The sequence below is a fragment of the Onthophagus taurus genome, chromosome 11 (genome assembly GCF_036711975.1).
Source record: "Onthophagus taurus isolate NC chromosome 11, IU_Otau_3.0, whole genome shotgun sequence".
Lineage (NCBI taxonomy): Eukaryota > Metazoa > Arthropoda > Insecta > Coleoptera > Scarabaeidae > Onthophagus > Onthophagus taurus.
The window spans coordinates 5,296,390-5,312,298 of NC_091976.1; the positions used below are offsets into that span (position 1 = coordinate 5,296,390).

The window sequence follows — 15,909 nt, forward strand, 5'->3', positions numbered from 1 at the left end:
GCACAAGCTTTATCCTAAATGTACCGAAATCTGACATAATAGCCCATTGTAACTTCAAAGTTATAAAAATGTATTATAAAAAAACAGTAATAAATTGAAAGTTGAAATGCAAATAAATATAGTTCGTTTTTTTTCTATAATACTTGTCAATATAAATTTTTTAGGGTTTCTGTTGGTATTATTTAGGGACCCTTATAAAATTTATGTTGTTTTCCTGATTTTTAGTAATATTTTCAGTAACTAAATAGTTGAGGTTAAAACGGCTAAAATACTAATAAATTTAATTAAAAAAAATTAATTGAATGAAATAGAACAAAACAAATGGTAAATAAACACCCCAAAACATTTTTTATTCATCGTCTTCATCACTGAATTCATCTTTATTACCTTCTGATTCAGACTCTTCGAGGTTTATGATAAATGGAGGAAGATCGTTAAAGGAAGTATTACCCATATGAGTATGCCAGTCTTTTTCTATTAAGTTCTCAACGTGAGTTATGCAATTGTTCCATATTTCTGCTGTGCAATTTGACAAAGCAGTATGCCACACGTTAGTCACACGATTTTTCTCGTGGAAGGACATCGTTGAATCGTTGATATGCTTATTGTAATAAGTCTTGCAATAGGCCCAAACTAGTTCTATTGCATTATGTTGACAATGATACGGAGCAAGTCTCAATACTTCAATATTATGCTTCAGAAGAAGATCATCGACGACATACCTTTTTTTATTTTGCTGCGAAAATGGCACGATCTTTTCCCAAAGTTGAGCTTTTGTTTCGCGTTCATTAACATTTACATTATGTTCAATTAAAAATTGTATTAAAACACTTTTCTTTGATGATCGTGTGGGTGTTTTTTCTTTGAGGACTGAATGATAGGGCGCATTATCCATTATCACAACATTTTTGCCAGATACATTTTGTACTGCTGGAATTAGATTTTTATTGACCCAATTATAAAAGATTTGGAAATTCATCGTCTTGTGATAATCTTTATCAGTATTCTTACTATTAAAAACTAATAAGCAATTTTCTAAAAAGCCACCTCTGTAACCTGCATGTAGTACAGTAAACCTGTCTCCTTCACTTTTTATTTTAATGTTAACCGAACGTTTATCGTCGTCTTTTACCCACCTACGTAATTCAGAACCATTCTTATATATCCAAGTTTCGTCCAAAAATATAAAATTTATATCTTCCCCCGAATATTTTAACTGTAGATAGCGCATCAAAAATTTTACTTTAGCTGTAATCACATGATTTCTTTCCATCAAAATTTTTCGACTATTAATTTTTTTAAATTTGAAACCCATGTCTCGAATTACTGTATATAATAAACTTCGTGAACCAGTGAATTCGAGTTCTCTTTTTGCAAAATATAACAGTTCATTTAGGTTAAAATGTTTCCCTCTAATCAAATTTTGAAAAATTTCAGCTGCAAGCTGTTCTCTTAAATAATAATTGTTGAACCATATCCCTTTTGTTTTTCTTCCGGTTTGTGCATTTTGCAAATTTTCTTTATTACGGTATATATTGTAAATAACAGTTTTAGTAACCTGATAAATAATTTTGAATTAAGGAAAACGAATTTGTTGAAATACTAAAATACATTAAATATTTTACAAAGACGAATGATTAGTTCTTGTTCTGAGATATTTATTTATTTATTTATTTATAATTTATGGGTACAGAAACAGGACAAACCCAAATGATCTGTACCACGAAAAAAAATTTACAATAAAAAAAAGAAAACGTGTACCAAGGAAAAATGAATAAAGAAAAAATCAAAATTATCAAAATTAAGGCGAGCAATTAAAAATAAAATTAAACTTAAACTAAAAACACCGGAATTCAGATATTATATATACACAAAAAAAAGATAAAACAAAATAAAATAATAAAGCAAAAAAGCCAAAAAGTAAAATAAAATAAAACAATGCCTAATAGCAATAGTAACGGCGAAATTAAACATTATACAAAAACAGAACCAACGAGCTACCAAAACGAAAGAGGCAATTCGCTGACTGCATTAAAAACTAAGCGCCTAAACGTAAAAAATGAATGCTGAAACAAATCAATATCGAGCTTATCAGCCTGACGAGCCATTCGCAACATAGGGGAGTTTCGAAAAGCATTGGTGCGCGGAATAGGCGTACAGAACAAGAAATTAAAACGAAGAAGACGGGGAGGAACATGAATATTGACCGAATTCAAAAGAACTGTGGAATCACACATATTGTGTAAAACCTTGTAGAAGAATAATGTGTCGTTACACAGGCGACGCCGACGTTGTCGAAGGGGCATTAACCGAAAAGATCTGCAAGACGAATGATAATTAATATAAGGTATGGAAGATTTAAAGTTTAGATATTTCAAAAATCTAGATTGAATTTTTTCAATTCGGTCAATATAGATAAGGTATTGGGGATTCCAAACTACAGTGCAAAAATTAAGAATACTGTAAACATATGCGAAATATAAATTTTTAATCGCGTCAACGCTTACAAAGGAAGAGGTGGATCTCATAATGAAACCGAGCATACGCCAAGCCTTATTAACAGTAGTGTCAATGTGCTGTGCGTAGAGAAGCTTGGGATCGAGAGTCACTCCAAGGTCTCTAATAAAGGAAACGCGTGTTAAGTTTACGCCAGCGATGTTGTAATCGTAATGAACAGTATTCTTCCTTCTCGAAAAAGAAATAACATTACATTTAGACAGATTTAGGGTCAAGTGGTTTTTAGTACAAAAGTCAGAAATCCTGAGAAGGTCAGTCTGCAGTCTAGAGCAGTCCAACGGAGAGGAGATACGCAGATAAAGCTTGAGATCATCTGCGTACATTAGACATTCACAATGTTTCACAACCTTGAAAATATCGTTAACATAAAGATTAAATAGCAAGGGTCCGAGGTGGCTACCCTGAGGGACACCCGAGGGAACTGACATAGGGTCAGAGCAATATCCGTTAACAGACACAATCTGGCTCCTACCTCGCAAATATGAATCAAACCAGCGGAACAACCCACCATGAACACCATAACTATGAAGTTTTGATAAAAGAAGGCTGTGATCCACACGATCAAAAGCCTTGCTAAAATCGGTGTAAACAGAATCAACTTGACAATAATGGTCAAATGATGTTAAAATATAATTTGTGTACTCAAGCAGGTTGCTCTCCACTGACCGATTCGCAAAAAAGCCATGTTGTCTAGGATCGATTATGGATTTAAGCCTAAAGAAGAGTCTGGTATAAACCAGTTTCTCTAAAACCTTACCAAACACTGACAATATAGATATTGGGCGATAGTTAGATATAAGGTTACGACTACCGGATTTGAAAATGGGCAAAATATATGCACGTTTCCAAAAGGCAGGAAACGTACCTTCCTTTACAGATTTGTTAAATAAGATGGAAAGTGGTAGAGAAAGAGATTCAAAACATGATTTTATTAGGATAGGAGGAATACCATCAGTGCCTGGACCATTATTTATGTTTAAAGCAATAAGAGCTTCCTCAACCTCAGACCGCTCAAAGCGCATCGGACCCAAACATGTAGTATCATTAAGGTCAGCATTAGCAGAATGAAGTGAATTAATTGAATTAACAAGATTAACAGAGGGAGGGACATACACCGAAGAGAAATATGTTGCAAATAGCGAGCAGACACCCTTACCGTCCCCGGCAACAGCCCCATTTAATGTCATAGGTGTAGGAATTGTATCCGCACCTTTCTTGTTTTTAATATAAGCCCAAAAGTATTTAGGATTAGCTTTAATACTGCTCTCGACGCCACCAACATACCTCCCATAGTCGCGCCGAATGAGAAACTTAGAACGCTCTCTCAATAATGAAAAAGTCAAATAATCTATTTGTTTTCCATACCGTTTCCACTTAACATGAGCCCTTCGCTTTTCTCTGATCACTCTGATAGTATCTCGCGAAAACCACATCGGAAAACCACTAGTGAATTTGCGCTTGATCGGAGTAAATTTTTGAATGGCAAAATTTAAATGGTAATAAAAGAAATCAACAGCAGGGTCTACTTCACGAGTATTTAGCTCTGTATCCCAGTTAATAGTAGACAGATACGAATCAATGTCAGAGAAATTAGCACGTCTGAAGTTAAATACGTTAGAAGATTCAGATGCATTTTTATCAGAAGGAGGAATATAAACGCAGCAAATGTGTAAAGTAATAGAACCGGTCCGTAGAGTAACACACACTGCCTCAAGGTCCACAAACCATGTTGATTGCGGAAGGACAGACAGGGAAGAAGCTACCGCAATCAAAACGCCACCACCACGTACACTATTATCGGGGACGTTCGGGCGATCACGTCTGAAAACACCGTAACAAGAGGGAACCACCTTGGTGAAGCCAGGTTTCAGTTAAACAAATCACGTCTATGTCTGTATTTAAAAGGCAGTTATGCATATCAACCAGCTTAGTGCGAAGACCTCGCACGTTTTGGTAGTAATACGAAAGAGGAGCCATTGAACATTAACAAGTAATTTATAATGAAAGAGATGAGACAAGTGACAAATGAAAGCTTAACAAATTAAAGCTTATCAATGTCACCTGTGGATCTTATTAAGATGGGACGTGAGTCATCCCCCTTCCTCACAAATATTTTGCAGTCACGGATCCATACATATTTGTACTTCTTCTCCCTGGCCATCTTCTTGGTTCTCCCAAAGAGGATTTTATTCGCTTGGGTAAGATTGATAAAAAGTTTATCCGAAATCCCATCAATGGACAAACCAGGGCCAGAATCCTTCGGAGCCGATCGTCTCCGCAACTTGGCGGCAGCAAGAAGCTGATCGCGAACAATGCGGCTACAAAAACGAACCACAATTGCTTTCGGGTCCGAGTTGGAAGCTCTGCCGGGACCTTGAGGAACCCGATGGATCGCATCGACTTCGGAAGGTGAGATGGAGACATCCAAGGATTCACCAATTGAAGAGAGAACCTTCACCAGATCCTCGTTGTTCTTCTGAGGAATACCTTGTATTTCGAGGTTGCTGCGCCTGGAATATTGTTCCAATTTTGAAACACGACTAGTTAAATCAACGACCTCTCTTTTTAGCGTGACGTTTTCAGCAGTGATTTTTTCAACAAGCTTGAATTGATTATGAAGCCTGCCTATAACACCCTCGAACTCAGATACTTTATTGCTGCAGAACTGTACAGATTCCACTAAATCCGCATATCTGCTGTTCAGTGTCTTCAAATCAGAGCGAATTTCCCTGACCGCATCCAGGACAGATTCCAGAGTAGCGGCAGGTAAGGAGGGTACAGGAGGAGCAGCAGGAGGCGGACAGAAAAGAGACGATCTGCGTCTGGATTCGGGTGATCGACAGACTTTACATCTCCACGACGCGCCGGGTATGCTAAGCGCGGCAACGGACCCCTTGGGGATGTCCGTGCACTTGCTGTGAAACCATACGCTGCAAGACTCGCACTGCATGCCGCCCGCATTTCGCCCGACTTTTTGGCCACACCCACCGCACGGGCTAGACGACATCGCACAACCAGTTTCAAGATCGGGAAATGAATAATGAATTAGGCTTCAAATCTGTAAGTTCAATTTGCACCTTAGTACTGCTCGTTTTAGTTCGACTCCTAATAAATTGCGTTTTTTTCTTGCGTTCATTTTACTTTAATTTTAAATTACTTAATTTTTTGAATATCGAATTTTCAAACAAATGTCAATTATGACATATTTATTTCAAAACATGATAAAACAAAACTCCCTGTTAATTTTGCCAACTTTACAACAATTTGACAGGTATTATAGAAAAAAAAAGAATTATAGGTTGCTATTGGTATACGAACCCAGATATATGATGTGCACTATTTTTAGTTTGGTAATCAATAACATAAGCACAAATAAAATCAATTCGATCAAATGGTTTCGCTTATTTTTCCTGCAGACAGTTTGCACAGCATTTACTTTGTTATTTCAGGTTGACAAGTCTGACACCTGTCATAAATATTAACATTGGTTGTCTTGCCAACGTTATAGAATTTAAAGTCCCTAGATTTACAAAGTACCGCGGTTCATGACGCTTGTTTTCGAGCCAAAATGGCGGTTTGACAACATGTCACTGCATCTCACCACTTATTTACAAAAATATTGCAGTCTTGTTGCCTTTGGAGTTACAAAAATAGCAGTAAGAAGGGCTTTCGATTCTTCAGAGTACCACGAGAGAAAAGAAAGGAATTTTGGCGTAATGTTATCAATAGAACGATATAGTTTTAAATTTCCCGCTTGATTTTCGAGCCAAAATAGCGACAAACCGCGGTACTTTATAGAATTAAGATTTATGCGCCATCTCATGAAAAAAGATAAATTAAAATGTGACCTGAAAGTTACACGGGCCCATAGAGGGTTTTATTAAATTTAGAGATCGAGCATTTCCATCTTCGTATTCACCTTGGATCATACTTTCATAAATAAAGGAGACAATTAATGTTTGATTAATAAGTTTTTGTGTTTTAATCAAAATCCTTCAAAATTTCGAATCGGGCATTTCGACAACCGCTTTCAGCCAGAGAGGTTCACTTGTTATAATGAAAACATTATACATGTAAAATCCTATATATAATTGGGAGCTAACTTTGTTTTAAAATTCTTAATTTGTTATGTTAATGATAAAAATGACGTTGATTGTCCCCACATTACAAAGATAAAGTGCCGTTTCGTACATCTGGTATATCCGGAAAACGAAGGAACGCAAGAGTAAGAAATATTAGCAATATCGTCTTCCCATCCCCTCTCTTGTTATGTACATATATTGTATACAATGTGTGCAGCAGTAACTCAAATTTCATATTGCGGTGCAATTTGCTTGATGGATTAAGAGCTCTACAGATCAAGGACACTAGTGTGCTATTGTAGAATAGCTCTAACATCATCCTCTATAAAACTAATTTTGTATACATGAGTGATTTTACAAAGTAATTATGAAAGAAAAAGTCATAAACAAATTTTTAAGTTTTCTTAACTGAGAATGAGCTATAATTTCTTATAGTTTTTGAAATTAAGTATATGTTATAAATGGATTAGTTAATTTCCTCAACTGCTTTCACACGATTTCAATATTACAACTTATTATTTCTTATTTTTGTGTAATTAACATTGTAATAACAAATTATAATAAGAAATAACCAAATATATACAGCAAATATATTAAAGTAAGTTTTAATAAATGATTGAAAGGGTATTAAACAAAATTATTTTATAAATGTATTTTTCTTTGAAACTTGTACTAAAAGCACTTTACTTAAATAACTTAATAACAGTTTATAAAGTAACAAAATTATGTTAGAATAAAATTAAAGTTTCGAAGTATTCCATTTTCGGAGAAAATTGCTTAATTTTCGCCGAAATAACAAAGTAGAACACAGAGGTTGCGTGCGCCTCTTTTAAAATGTTATAAATTTCGAGCGTCGCGACGCTGAACGTCAGTAGGCGCCATGAGGCGTTTCGCGACACGCGACGTTTTTCCATTGTGCAGAACGCGTCTCTTCTCGTTTTAAATCGTTACATGTCGTGAAAATTCAAAATAAATGTGAACCGAAAAAAGAATTCATAATTTTATCAGGTAATTATTAAAAGTTTTCTATTTCCGTGTAAACGCATTAGCATTATTGTTGTTTTTAATTTAAAGATGATTTCAGTTTGAGAAAATAATAACATTATAGAAGAAGTTGAGTGAAACTGTAAAAACTATTTTTATCTTGTCACCGGTGTGATGTGTATTTATAAAACACGTTAACAGGAACAAAATTTAATATATTTCAGAATGAATTTTAAAATAATTTTTGAACGATCAAAGCGATTTTATGAAAACTATTTGTTGTACGTTGCAATTTTTGAGATGTTTTTTTGGATAACAAAATATCGATGGGGATTTTTTTGGCAAACTCTTTACGTTCGGTCGCCAAAATGCGACCAAAAGATAGCGACATACGCTTTTAATTCTGCGTAGTTCTTTTTACTTACCTCTTCATTTTTCTGCGTGTACTTTTGTTGGTGATTTCCACTCACAAGATACTAAACTTAAATATAGATATTTTTATATATAGATTCTCTTTTTTTGTCATTAATACTATTTTATTTAATTAACAAGAAATACAATTGGTTTAATGTAAAAATTTAACAATCTTACACAGTTTTATTAATAATTAAAAAATTAAAACATTCCCAATTCACAGAAAGTTATTCCTTCATAACTATTTTTGGCTTACTCTTGTTATCAGGTAGCCGAAATTGATAAAATCAGAGAGGATTTAATTTGTCGGTTTTACAAAGCAAAGCTGGTTGTATGTCAAAAAGTAAATTAGATAGAAATGAATTCTGATAACAAAAAATGTTGTAAATTATTTCAAAAAAGATCAGCATTAACACATTTGAACATAACCATCATGTTCAGCAACTTACAAAACATTAACATTGACAGTTATAAACATTAACGATTTCTCATCAAATATTGATAATAATTAAAAAACTAAAATCGATGCGAAATGTTTTGATAACAGAGAACATTTCCAAATTACCAAATAATCTCCTTCCATAAGTATTTTTGGCTTACTCTTGTTATCAGGTAGTCGAAATTGATAAAATCAGAAAGGATTAAATTTGTTGATTTTTCAAAGCAAAGCTGGTTGTATGTCAAAAAGTAAATTGGATGGAAAAGAATTTTGATGACAAAATCTACTGTAAATTTTTCCAAAAAAGATCAGTTTTAACAGATTTGAACATAACCATCATGTTCAGTAACTTACAAAACATAAACAATGACAGTTACTAACATTAACGATTTCTCATCAAACATTGATAATAATTAAAAAACTAAAATCGATGCGAAATGTTTTGATAACAGAAAACATGTTTAAATCGCCAAATAATCTTCTTCCATAACTATTTTTGGCTTACTCTTATTGTCAAGTAGCCAAAATTGATAAAATCAGAAAGGATTAAATTTGTTGGGTTTTCAAAGCAAAGCTGGTGTAAGTCAAAAAGTAAATTAGATAGAAATGAATTTTGATAACAAAAACTGTTGTAAATTATTCCAAAAAAGATCAGCATTAACACATTTGAACATAACCATCATGTTCAGTAATTTACAAAACATTAACAATGACAGTTACTATCATTAACGATTTCTCATCAAACATTGGTAATAATTAAAAAACTAAAATCGATGCAAAATGTTTTGATAACAGAAAACATATCCAAATCGCCAAATAATCTTCTTCCATAACTATTTTTGGCTTATTCTTATTGTCAAGTAGTCGAACTTGATAAAATCAGAAACGATTAAATTTGTCGGTTGTTCAAAGCATAGCTGGTTGTAAGTCAAAAAGTACATTAGATAGAAATGAATTTTGATAACAAAAAATGTTGTAAATTATTTCAAAAAAGATCAGCATTAACACATTTGAACATAACCATCATGTTCAGCAACTTACAACACATTAACATTGACAGTTATAAACATTAACGATTTCTCATCAAATATTGATAATAATTAAAAAACTAAAATCGATGCGAAATGTTTTGATAACAGAAAACGTTTCCAAATCACCAAATAATCTTCTTCGATAACTATTTTTGGCTTACTCTTGTTATCAGGTAACCGAAATTGATAAAATCAGAAAGGATTAAATTTGTTGATTTTTCAAAGCAAAGCTGGTTGTATGTCAAAAATTAAATTGGATAGAAAAGAATTTTGATAACAAAAACTGTTGTAAATTATTCCAAAAAAGTACAGCTTTAGCATATTTGAACATAACCATCATGTTCAGTAACTTACAAAACATAAACAATGACAGTTATTAACATTAACGATTTCTCATCAAACATTGATAATAATTAAAAAACTAAAATCGACGCGAAATGTTTTGATAACAGAAAACATTTCCAAATCACCAAATAATCTTCTTCCATAATTATTTTTGGCTTACTCTTGTTATCAGGTAGCCGAAATCATAAAATCAGAAAGGATTTAATTTGTCGGTTTTTCAAAGCAAAGCTGGTTATAAGTCAAAAAGTAAATTAGATAGAAATAAATTTTGATAACAAAAACTGTTGTAAATTATTCAAAAAAAGATCAGCTTTAACATATTTGAACATAATCATCATGTTCAGTAACTTACAAAACATTAACAATGACAGTTACTAACATTAACGATTTCTCAACAAACATTGATAATAATTAAAAAAATAAAATCAATGCGAAATGTCTTAATAACAGAAAACATTTCCAAATCACCAAATAATCTTCTTCCATAACTATTTTTGGCTTACTCTTGTTATCAGGTAGCCGAAATGGTAAAATCAGAAAGGATTTAATTTATCTGTTTTTTAAAGCAAAGCTGGTTGTAAGTCAAAAATTAAATTAGATAGAAATGAATTTTGATAACAAAGACTGTTGTAAATCATTCCAAAAAAGATCAGCATTAACACATTTGAACATAACCATTATGTTCAGTAACTTACAAAACATAAACAATGACAGTTACTAACATTAACGATTTCTCATCAAACATTGATAATAATTAAAAAACTAAAATCGATGCGAAATGTTTTGAACAGAAAACATGTCCAAATCACCAAATAATCTTCTTCCAAAACTATTTTTGACTTACTCTTATTGTCAAGTAGCCGAAATTCATAAAATCAGAAAGGATCAAATTTGTCGGTTTTTCAAAGCAAAGCTGGTTGTAAGTCAAAAAGTAAATTAGATAGAAATGAATTTTGAAAACAAAAAATGTTGTAAATTATTCCAAAAAAGATCAGCATTAACCCATTTGAACATAACCAAATGTTCAGTAACTTACAAAATATTAACAATGACAGTTACTAACATTAACGATTTCTCATCAAACATTGATAATAATTAAAAAACTAAAATCGATTCGAAATCTTTTGTTGACAAAAAACATGTCCAAATCGCCAAATAATCTTCTTCCATAACTATTTTTGACTTACTCTTATTGTCAAGTAGCCGAAATTCATAAAATCAGAAAGGATCAAATTTGTCGGTTTTTCAAAGCAAAGCTGGTTGTAAGTCAAAAAGTAAATTAGATAGAAATGAATTTTGAAAACAAAAAATGTTGTAAATTATTCCAAAAAAGATCAGCATTAACCCATTTGAACATAACCAAATGTTCAGTAACTTACAAAATATTAACAATGACAGTTACTAACATTAACGATTTCTCATCAAACATTGATAATAATTAAAAAACTAAAATCGATGCGAAATGTTTTGATAACAAAAAACATGTCCAAATCGCCAAATAATCTTCTTCCATAACTATTTTTGGCTTAATCTTATTATCAGGTAGCCGAAATTGATAAAATCAGAAAGGATTCAATTTGTCGGTTTTTCAAAGCAAAGCTGGTTGTACGTCAAAAAATAAATTAGATAAAAATGAATTTTGATAACAAAAAGTGTTGTAAATTATTCCAAAAAAGATCAACATTAACACATTTGAACATAACCATCATGTTCAATAACTCACAAAACATTTACAATGACAGTTACTATCATTAACGATTTCTCATCAAACATTGATAATAATTAAAAAACTAAAATCGACGCGAAATGTTTTGATAACAGAAAACATGTCCAAATCGCCAAATAATCTCCTTCCATAACTATTTTTGACTTACTCTTATTGTCAAGTAGCCGAAATTCATAAAATCAGAAATCATCAAATTTGTCGGTTTTTCAAAGCAAAGCTGGTTGTAAGTCAAAAAGTAAATTAGATAGAAATGAATTTTGAAAACAAAAAATGTTGTAAATTATTCCAAAAAAGATCAGCATTAACCCATTTGAACATAACCAAATGTTCAGTAACTTACAAAATATTAACAATGACAGTTACTAACATTAACGATTTCTCATCAAACATGGATAATAATTAAAAAACTAAAATCGATGCGAAATGTGTTGTTAACAAAAGACATGTCCAAATCGCCAAATAATCTTCTTCCATAACTATTTTTGGCTTACTCTTATTGTCAAGCAGCCAAAATTGATAAAATCAGAAAGGATTAAATTTGTCGGTTTTTTCAGAGCAAAGCTGGTTGTAAGTCAAAAAGTAAATTAGGTAGAAAAGAATTTTGATAGCAAAAACTGTTGTAAATTATTCCAAAAAAGATCAGCATTAACCCATTTGAACATAACCAAATGTTCAGTAACTTACAAAATATTAACAATGACAGTTACTAACATTAACGATTTCTCATCAAACATTGATAATAATTAAAAAACTAAAATCGATGCGAAATGTTTTGATAACAGAAAACATGTTCAAATCGCCGAATAATCTTCTTCCATAACTATTTTTGGCTTACTCTTGTTATCAGATGGCCGAAATTAATAAAATCAGAAAGGATTTAATTTGTCGGTTTTTCAAAGCAATGCTGGTTGTATGTCAAAAAGTAAATTAGAGAGAAATGAATTTTGATAACAAAAACTGTTCTAAATTATTCCAAAAAAGATCAGCATTAACACATTTGAACATAACCATCATGTTCAATAACTCACAAAACATTAACAATGACAGTTACTATCATTAACGATTTCTCATCAAACATTGATAATAATTAAAAAACTAAACTCGACGCGAAATGTTTTGATAACAGAAAACATGTCCAAATCGCCAAATAATCTTCTTCCATAACTATTTTTGACTTACTCTTATTGTCAAGTAGCCGAAATTCATAAAATCAGAAAGGATCAAATTTGTCGGTTTTTCAAAGCAAAGCTGGTTGTAAGTCAAAAAGTAAATTAGATAGAAATGAATTTTGAAAACAAAAAATGTTGTAAATTATTCCAAAAAAGATCAGCATTAACCCATTTGAACATAACCAAATGTTCAGTAACTTACAAAATATTAACAATGACAGTTACTAACATTAACGATTTATCATCAAACATTGATAATAATTAAAAAACTAAAATCAATGCGAAATGTTTTGATAACAGAAAACGTTTCCAAATCACCAAATAATCTTCTTCGATAACTATTTTTGGCTTACTCTTGTTATCAGGTAACCGAAATTGATAAAATCAAAAAAAATTTAATTTGTCGGTTTTTGTTGGGAATTATTATTGTTGGTGGGTTGGTAATAACCTACCTTACGAATAACAGGAAAAAAGACAAGAAACTGGAAAAATAGAGAAAAGCTGATAATAAAGTAAATCAATTATCATACAATTGGTAGCTGACAGTCATTTGAAATATATAAAGAAAAAGGAAACGGCTCACGAAATGTGGAAATCATTAATGAACAAATTTGAACGTAAAGGCATTGCCAATCAATTATTACTTCGAAAACAACTGTGTACTATGCAGTTGGAGGGAAAATGGAAGAACATTTATCTCAATTTGCCAAACTTATAAAGGAATTAAAATCTACAGGTGCAACTTTGGAGGAGATGGACGTTCGGAAAACTTCCGAAAAATTTATGGACTGAAGCAGTTTTAGCAGCTGTTTATCTTATCAATAGAAGTCCAACAACTGCACACAAAAACAAAGTACCAACGGATCTTAAAATATTAAATCGCGAGTAAATCAATTAAAGTACGGATAGTAGGGTAACGATTATCCAACACGGAAGAAAATAAAATATATACAGGCAGAGACGTTGTATTTAATTAATGGAAATTCGATTTTGAGACACAAATACAGGGAATATTTATTGAAGATTCAACAGAGGACAAATGTCAAGAGGATATTAATACTGAAGTAATATATGAAGAGGAATTTAAGGAAGTTACTATTGAAGACAAACCAAAGAAGTGGAAACGAAAGGTAAAAAACTACAACAACACTTAAAAGATTTCGAAGTATGTTATGCTTATTGCAAATTAATAAATGGAAATGGTGAACCAGAATCGTACCAGAAACTTCTTTACCAGCTGGTAAAAATACAATAGACACTAGATGGATATTCAAAATTAAATAGGACGGAACGCATAAAGCAAGACTTGTGGCAAAAGGTTTCCAACTAAAAGAGGAACTGTCAACAATGTACGCTCCAGTAGCAAGAATGGCAAGAATAAGAACAGTACTTGTACATGCACTACAAAAGAATTGGAAGTTACAACAGTTGGATGTATTATGTTATTCCAAAAAAGATCAGCATTAACACAAAACATTAACAACGACAGTTACTAACATTAACGATTTCTCATCATATTTTGATAGTAATTAAAGAACTAAAGCCGATGCGAAATGTTTTGTGAGTTTTGATTTCTGAAAAGTCAAACATAGTAAATCTAAATCATTAACAAATTTAAACATAGCATAAGTTACAAGTTCACTCATATTCAGCAACTTACATGACATTAATAATGATGATTAATAATTAAAAAACAGAAATAAATGGGAATATGTTTTTAGTAAAACTTCGAAATTTGACCGCACACAATCATTTTGTTTTAGCATACTAGCCATGAGTTTAGTTTTAAGTTTTATCCAAATAAGAAGAAAAATTCTGGTGAGTGTATTCTAGTTTTATAATCTTGAATCAGTTATCAGAAATAGTGAATAGATAAGTATCACGATACGAGAAAAGGTAAAAACATTCTGCATTGGACATTATTTTTCATAATGGGTAATTATACAACAAAATCAATGCGAGATTAGATAATATTATGAGCGGTGGAGTCGTGTTGGATGAGGCTGAAGAAGATGAACAGCGGAGGGTTTGTATTTGAGTTGCCATCAATTTGTTTTTAGCACTACTTTTTAACAGACTAACTAAAGAAGTCAAGATTTATCTGATTGAAGTTGCTCTGAGCTCTGAGTAAGCGTTCTTTCAAGATATTACATATTGAAATATGATTTAATTATTATCTTTATATGTATATTGAAATTATAACCTCTTTTTTTATTACAATTTTTTTGAAAAGTCAGTTAATCACAACTAGAATCGACTCCGCTTAATTGGGTCACCGGTAAATCAGAACAGCCGCTTATTTCAATAATCGAAATTGAATGTAAATACAAGTGAGTATAATGTCTTGGGGGCAAACGATGCTGTGTTTCAAAATAGTTTCAGTTAATCCAACACGACTAACTGTTTTTCCTACAAATGGTGTTTAATAATTTAATGTGGTTTTAGATTTAACCACAACAATATCTTAACGTTTCAACGACAACGTTTTCGAAGAACAAAATCATCCTTATTTGCGTTTCTGATAGGATTTGTGTGTTAGAGAAGTTAATCAACTTGCCATGATAAAAAATCGTAATTTGTATGTTGGGAACAATGCCGATAATTTGTTTGGAGTCATGTTATCATCGATCGGAATTTTGAATATTTGATACTAAGGCGCTTGCTTTTTATTCTTTGTTCTTAGGATATTCATAGACTAGAAACTAAAGCTGGCAGAATCATACAAGAATTTTTTGTTTGGTATTTAACCACAAACTGCAGATGGTATAGTCCGTGTTTCAACTTATCCAACGTTATATCAACTCCTAATAAGATATGAAGTATTTATTCTATCTATACAAAGTCCATACAATTTTGCTATAGACAATACGCTTAAATGGACGAATCATATTCGATACCCTATAAAAATGTGAACACTTTTTTAATGTCATGAGATCTTAATGACGTGAATGGTTTATAGTCTATGTAAATAATGAAGTTCAGGGCTTCCTATATGTTAAAGACCCATTACATGGCGATATTACACATAGCGAGTTATTCCCTATAATCGGTCTACCATTTGGTTTATAGAAGTTTAGATACATGCTCAAGTATGTCCTAACTGCCTAAACTATAGATATACCAGTGTTTGATGTCAATTTATCATTAAGCATTGGGTGAGTCAATAAAATTGTTGTCAATAGACAATAACTGTAGTTTGGTG

General features: G+C 31.8%; 1 protein-coding gene across 1 annotated transcript in view; it reads left to right on the forward strand.

The window, feature by feature from the left end:
* The first annotated feature begins 7,484 nt into the window (after positions 1-7,484).
* The window catches only part of LOC111414839 (retinal degeneration C), a 127,824-nt gene continuing 119,399 nt past the window's right edge, over positions 7,485-15,909 (forward strand). The window contains exon 1 of the mRNA XM_071199790.1: positions 7,485-7,607. The gene's annotated coding sequence lies outside the window, so the exon portion shown is untranslated. The remainder of the gene's footprint in view (positions 7,608-15,909) is intronic.